Below are 7,731 nucleotides of genomic sequence, written 5' to 3' on the forward strand. Positions count from 1 at the left end.
ATTTCCATTTGTAGGCACATCTTCTGTTTATTCTTTAAATATTCCTTGTTGGTCAGAATGTAAATTAGTTCAACCACTGTGGAAGACAACGTGGTGAATCCTCAAAGATCTAGAACCAGAAACCATTTGACCCAACAATCTCAGTACTGGGTATATACACAAAAGAATATAAATCATTCTATCACAAAGACTAAGTGCATGGCAGCCCTATTCACAATAGCAAAGACATGGAATCAATCCAAATGCTCAAATTCATAGACTGGATAAAGAAAATGTGGTACATATACACCATGGAATACTATGCAGCCATAAAAAGTAACTAGATCATGTCCTTTGCAAGGGCTAGAAGCCATTAACCTCAGCAAACTAAAGCAGGAACAGAAAACCGAACACCACATGTTCTCACTTATAAATGGGAGCTGAACAGTGAGAATGCATGGACACAGAAAGGGAAATAACACATACTGCGGCCTGTTAGGGGATGGGCTGAGGGAGAGAGAGCATTTGGAAAAATAGCTAATGCATGTCAGACTTAATACCTAGATTGATAGGTGCAGCATATCACCATGGCACACATTTATGTAAAAAAAAACCCTAAACTTCCTACACATGTATCCCAGAACTTAATTAAAAAGAAAAAAAAAAAAAAAACTCTACCCCTTGTGTTCTCTGCTCTCATCTGTCTCACACTTTTGCTTCCACCAATGCCATTCCCTTGGAATTCCCAGCATCCAGAACCATGAGCCATATAAATATCTATTATTTATAATTTATCCCAGCCTGTAGTATTGTTTATAGCAACAGAAAATGGACTAAGACTGATTCTTAGAAACTTGTCTCTATTTTCTTATTCAGAGACAAATTCCAAGTTGCTACTACTGCTTCTTTATCTTCAACCCCATCTTTCTTATTTATAAATTTTTTTTATTTTCAGAATTTCATTTCACACTCAACTAAACCTACCCCTTACTGATGCTGTAAATTTGAATACTAGACCATTAAAATATATGTTTTTAAAAGAGACAATATTACAAAGTAGCTGCAAAGCAACAAAACAACACTATCTGAAACACTTAACAAATATCGCCATCCCCACTCCCCATTTTCACCATTACAGAAACCCAACCTGGGTGATAGACACTACTATTCATCAAGCCAAAAGCATATTCCCATGCCACTTTTCTCTTCCATTTGTGTTAAGTGACATGGATTTATATAACCATGCCTAACGAGCCATTTTGAAGAACGCTTTTCATTTTACTAAGATTCTCTGAATTAGGTAAATAGTGTAGGTGGACAGTGTAACAGAGCTCTGATCTACCTGTGGAAACTCATGCAGTTGACTGTCATCTTTAGAAATTTTCTCTAGATACCAAAAATGATAGTGTTACATTCACTCAGAATACAGGAAGCAAGTCAATTTGATACTTCAATTACGATTTGTTAATTACATAATCAGTAACGTAGTTTTGATTCGGTTTTTACTACTTTTTCTCCACCTCCAGAATTTGTGCACACAAAATGTTTAAGCACAGGCATAACTACTTAAGTTTCACATATTTTCATATTCAATGCTTACAACAACCATATGAAGTAGGCATTCCTATCAATATTTGTCATGGGAAATGGAGGTTTATAATAGATTAAAGACTTTGCCTAAGGTAACACATATTTCATAAGTGAGTCAGAATTTGAAACCAGGTTTTCTGATTCCAAAGCCCATGGTTCTGAAAACTCTTGTCAAGATGGCATTGCAAGAATATGGTTTGAGCCCTGTGCCTTTGCTTCCAATATGTAACAGTAATAGGTAAGTTTTAAAAGAGATGATATAAAAGAAACGTGATAGTCAAAAACAAGATAAACATACCAGAAATAGACTATAAACACAAAGTGAGATACAGTGTACCAGCTGTTTTCTGGAATGAGAAGCAAACATTCCTTGTATCTGTAAAGTAACTGGGATGCTACATCTGCCCCATAGGGAGTAATAATCAGTGCCAAGTTTACTGATTAAGACCTGAAGGTAAGACAAGAGGAAGCTGAATAACCGACTAACACCTCCCTTATCCTGGAGCCATGGCTTGAATAGAGCTGCTTTCTTGGGGAGGCCAAAGCAAGCAACCATAATCTCACAGTCACATCCCGGGCCAGACTGCTTTTTGATTTAGTGACTAGATTTTTTATATCCCCATTAGCAGTGAGTCTGGGCTGGGAAAGGAGAGGGTACAGTGCCAACACTAAGACTTTAGGACTAGTACAGAAGGGCTAGCAATGAGAGAGAGAGAGAATTTTTAAGTCCTTATCACTCCAGTTGAGACTGAAAACCAAAATTCTAAGCCATGAGAGAATAATATAAAAAGGTACCAGCAAAATTTTAAAAGCAACAGTTTGTGAAGTTATTTCAAATGACATGAAAATAATAGAGCAGTTTCAGAATACTTCAAAATAAGCATGTTAGAATTTTGGAAGAGACAAGAAAAAACATCAATACAATGTGTAAGAAAGTAAATAGAAATAGAACATTTGAAGTGGAGATAAGAATCAATTAGAATTTCCAGAAAAGAAAAATATTGTCAAAAACATAAACATTGACTACAGAGTGGACATAGTCAAGAAAAGAATTAGTAAATGGGAAAATATCTCTGAGTAATTCACCAGAAGTGCACCATGACAGATATATAAAATAGTGTGAAAGAAAATTTGAGAAATATGTACAATATATTGTCAAACTTTAACATACATCTCTTATGAAGTTCCAGAAAAAGAGATTGAGCTAATGTTAAAAGAAGCAATATTTGAAAAGAAAAGTTTTCCACAATTTAGGGAAGATAAGAGTTGTAAGATCAAAGTGTCTAGAAAGATTAACAAACTCTATGCTCTCTTCCCAGTAAGAATAATAATAAAACTATACTGTTACTCTCTAGGAAAGTCTTTAAAGACCCATAATTTGTCTGAGATGTTTGAATCTAGTCCTATAGATTATCATCTATATTTTGATAGAATAAATCATCTTTAATATAATTTGATCAATGCATTTGAAAGAATAGAGCTGATATGATATTTATCCTTACAGAAAAGGCACAATTTCACTGCAACAGATGTCAACTGCTACAAGGGTACAGAAGAACCTGAAATTTAGTGACCAAGAGAATTGAAGAAGTAAATCACAGAGTGTCATAACCCTGGCACATGTCCAGGCTACTCTGTCATCCCCATGTGAGCTCATAAGTGAGCGTGCATCACACACACACACACACACACACACACCCACGTGGTCTATAGGCAAAGGACAAGTAATCATCAATATGGGAATAAATACATAAGAAAAGCAACAAACTGCGACTTGTGATATATTCTGTAGCAAATGCTTGGTGTTACACTTCACATCATTGGTGAAGCATTTTTTTTTCTTGTTTTATTCAGAACACGTGTCAGAAGATGCTGCTTTAGTTTCATCTACACAGTTTTCCAAAAATAAGTGCATAACTAGGAGAGAAGACATTGCCTTTAGACGTTAGAGGCATAAGATATGTGTTTATGCTTGTATGTGAATAAATGTTTGATATATAGATAAGAGAAATCAGCCTATATTAGTTTGTGACCATATATCCACTGTTTCCTAGTAATCAAATACATAATCTAAACATCTATGGAAGACTAGGTTTATATAAGAAAGTATACGCCTTCTTAAGAGCATGGTATTAAAATTATGTGGTTGATTTCAGTTTTTAAAAGATGGCTTTGTATCAGCAGCAAATCAATAAGTAAAGAAAAGACAGAGGTTACTACTTTAAGAATAAATGTTAGGAAAACTAAGAAGCAGATTGTTAGTTTTTCACAATTTATGTACTTTCATTGGAGGGAACCTCATTCTTTTGTAGCTTCTCGCCAAAGCCTAGTAAATTCCTGCACTGTGGTTAGACTTTATAACCAAGGAAAATAATAAAGTTCCCTTCAATTTTTGGTCTTTACATTCATTTGGAGGGAATAGATAAGTGGTAAACATTTTTTTTTCAATCTTTATACAAAAAGGATAAGCTTTCAAAGGTCTGATTTCTTGGCTTTTCAAAAAACCTCAGCCACACCTTAACTTTACCTGAAACATAGTAAAAGAAAAACCAAAATGATTTACATGTTTCTTTTTTTGACTATTCATATTAAGATAATAACTAAAGACCTTATTAACAAAACACTTTGGGCAATTATAATAAGACCACAATTTTTTAAAGCTCAAAAGATTCATGCAAATAAAATCTTCAATATTTTCTTTTTTAAAAAAGAAAAATTTTCACTTTCCTGCAGCACTAATAAACAGCTAGGAACTATGTATGTGGGCAAGGAAGAAAGAACGTAACAGGTGACGAGAGCATAATGAACTTGTTCTCTTAGAAAAGGATTTGTTCGTAACATCTTGCAATTATTGAAGGAAGCTTGCTTGTATCAAATCATAGAAATAGTTTGGAAAATAATTATTCTTTTTATACATAGTTTTTGTATAAAGTCAAGCCTATTACTTAGTTCTAAACAGTTGATTTTTCCCTAAATCTTTGCAAAAGAAGAGCTAAGTAATGCTTCAAAATTGCCTTATAACTAAAAACACACTCATTCTTTCTTAAAAGCTTTCTTCCCTTTGAAAAGTTTTGTAGCCTCACAATAACTCCAATATATGATTTTCAGTTTATTATTTTACTTTAGCAAACATAATGTATAAATCTCCAAAAACAAGAGCCTACTCTAGTTAATTTTATGTTTAAGTGAGCATACAAAATTTATATTATGCAGCTGCTCTTTAAAAAGTTTAAATGAATGTGACACACAAAGTAACCACGCAGACCTCTATATTTCATCAGATCCACAGTGTAAAAGCACATTTTTCACTTCATCTCGGTTGGAAAGGGCTACTACAGTCAACTTGTTAACAGAATTGCTTTTTTAGCAAAGTCAACAACAGCAATAATACTTTGGCACCTATTAAACTATAATACTGAATCTGCAATTTTTGCCAAAGAAAAACATTTCATTAGCATTTGTAGGAATACTCTGTATAGGCTCTGATATTTTTAAAATAAGAAGCACATTTAAAATAGAATTATAAGTATGACTATACTGGGAATTAAACACAATTTACACTCTGAGATATTCTTTTCCAGAAAGCATATCTAGTAACTTCTAAAATATTTGTACTGAAGTAAAAACTACTCGGTATCATTTCAAATTTGTTTAAAGTGTGTAAAGTTTCAATGAAATATGAGCAAACAAGACAAAAAGAAACAAAAGAAGTTTGCATGCTGCTTCCTAAAAGAAATTAAAACAATTATTTGCCAGGAATAACACCCACATACTACAGGAAGGGAACTGTTGAAATCAAACACACTTACTTTTTAATATGTACAGATGTACTTTTTCCCCCTATTTTAGGTTAAAAATAAGAGGACACACCAGTGATCTTGCTGGCAGTCAGATAACGCACAGGCCCTGACCCTTCAACCGGCCAGGAATTCTCACACAAAGCTCTTTTCATGCAGAGTGCGCTATATATTCCTAAGATAAGGCGGCAAAACATGAAGCCGTGGATAAGTGACACAAAGTCGAACTAAATGAAATGTTTACATATATTCTGTCACACTGTTGTTCCTTCATCTATCCCACACATAATTTCCCTAAAACAATGTTGATTCAGGTTGAAGAAAAGCATGATTTAAACAAAAAGACAATTTTAAGAAAAAGGACACACAAGAAAATACAAATATTGTACTTTTCTCTTTGCATCACCAAATTTAGTGTGAAATCAAGCAGAAACAAAACCACATCATCTAAGAACTTCTAAGAAATGCTTTTGCTATCATTTCCCTCAAAGCACAAGAGATTTAACTTGTTTTACAACATAGAAAGATTTTAAATATAATATCTTAAATCTGCACTCACCATGAAAAAGCAACAGTTGCGTAGAGTAAAGTGTGCTATTTTCTGCCCCTGTTCCATTTCAGTTTTGCCTATGGTTGTCCAACACCCAAAAGCCCAGAGCTGCCACCCAGAGGCCCCTTCCACAAGCTGGCTTATTTGCCTGTCAATCTGAGTGCCGGCTTCTCTATTATGCAGCTGTGCACTTTGCTGAAGTTCTAATATAATTTCCATACGCTTCCCACCGCCTGAAGTAGGCGATTTGTTCTTTCAGTTCAATGAATACTCAAATCACTTTTCAGGTAACTCTGTAGGATCAAGCTTTAAGTTGTTCACCCTCAAGTTAAGGAGTTCTTGGTAAGAAGTGGGTGGAGAGAAGTAAGCTCACTACAAGGGAATTCAGAGTGTAATCAGAACGCAGAGAAAAACTTCCTCTTTTTTCCTTCCTTGCTAGACTGAGCTACTAGTGCCTCTTTCACAGAACTTAGGAATGTAAAGGGAGGACGCAGAGAGGCCCCGCCAGACAACCCTTTCTCAATCAATTAGCTTGCAGCCATTACTTGTGACCTTAGGTCACACAGCATAAGTGTGTGGGGTGTGCCTTCAGGGGTCCCAAGGCTACTTATTACAGCTTAGATAACCAAAACCAAGCAGACATTAAAATCTAGAAATATTTTAATAGAAAATGTGCTAATATTTTAACAGAAAATGTCCATTTAATCGAAATGTACCAAATGTGACTAAAGGTAAACTCCAATGTCTTTTTGCAGTAACTACTATTTAATTCAGTGAATGTTTTTTTTTCTATTAAGGAATCTAAAACAATATTTTTCAAGCTGAATCAAATAGGATTTAGAGCAAAGCAGTGAAACTTTCTTTTTATATTAAATTTCAAGCTGGGAATTTAGAAATGACAAATAATACATCATATAGATCACAGGATCATACATGTATTACACATATAGCCCAGGTTCCAAGGTCTTGAGTTTTTTAAAGAATGCTGGTTTGTTATACCTAACTGGAGTAGAACTACTGTAAACAAAGTTTTCTATGCTTAAGGAAATCAAAATAACATCACTTTAGGGGCTAAGACTATTTTAAATATTACCTGCTATCTTAGTATCATGATTTCTCTGATTCTCATAGCTGTTTTAATGAGAATTTCTTTTTGTGCTCTATTTCAGACAAACGTTTTTCCTCTTTAACACACTTTTTAAATGAGAGCTCAAAATAACAGAAAATAGGAGAAACACTAAAGAAAAATGTAATCTTTTAAAACTATACAGTTGTGGAAATTTCATACTGTAAGTTTTCATATTCCTTGAAAACACTAAAAAATAGTCACCACCATCAATAAATAAATGATACAGAAACATCAGGCAATTTTATTTCAGATTAAATCCATACTTTTGAATAATACAACCGAATTAAGAAGCACAGGCTTTTAGCGACTGGATTAGCCAATCTCTTCCCTCCAAAATAGCTGTTACTTAGAAATGGATTTGCCACACTCGTGTTTCCTCACCCTGTTCAGCTGGTGATGCCACAAGGCATGTCCGATTCAGCACAGTGCAGGAATGGCAATATTCCATATACCTGGCCAGCTAAATTGTCTGCAAAGTGGATACTGTCTGACACAAATAAAAACGACAAACCAAAAATATCCAAGAATAAATACAACAGGTGTGAGAAAACAGTGGCCAAATAATACTGTCTGGTGAACAGAGTCCATTTTAAAAACCGCAGTAATAAATAATGTGGTAATAAGAGTATTAAAATCAGTTACAGGTAGGAGTTAGGGCAGAAATTAAGAGATTCCACTTTCTCCAA

General features: G+C 34.3%; 1 pseudogene across 1 annotated transcript in view; it reads right to left on the reverse strand.

Annotated features, from left to right (window-relative positions):
- Positions 1–7,191, reverse strand: part of LOC101050783 (uncharacterized) — a 387,580-nt pseudogene extending 380,389 nt beyond the window's left edge. The window contains exon 1 of the transcript XR_012514904.1: positions 5,926–7,191. The product of XR_012514904.1 is annotated as an uncharacterized LOC101050783 (transcript). The remainder of the gene's footprint in view (positions 1–5,925) is intronic.
- Positions 7,192–7,731: the final 540 nt, after the last annotated feature.

This window comes from Saimiri boliviensis, chromosome 18 (genome assembly GCF_048565385.1).
Source record: "Saimiri boliviensis isolate mSaiBol1 chromosome 18, mSaiBol1.pri, whole genome shotgun sequence".
Taxonomy (NCBI): Eukaryota; Metazoa; Chordata; class Mammalia; order Primates; family Cebidae; genus Saimiri; species Saimiri boliviensis.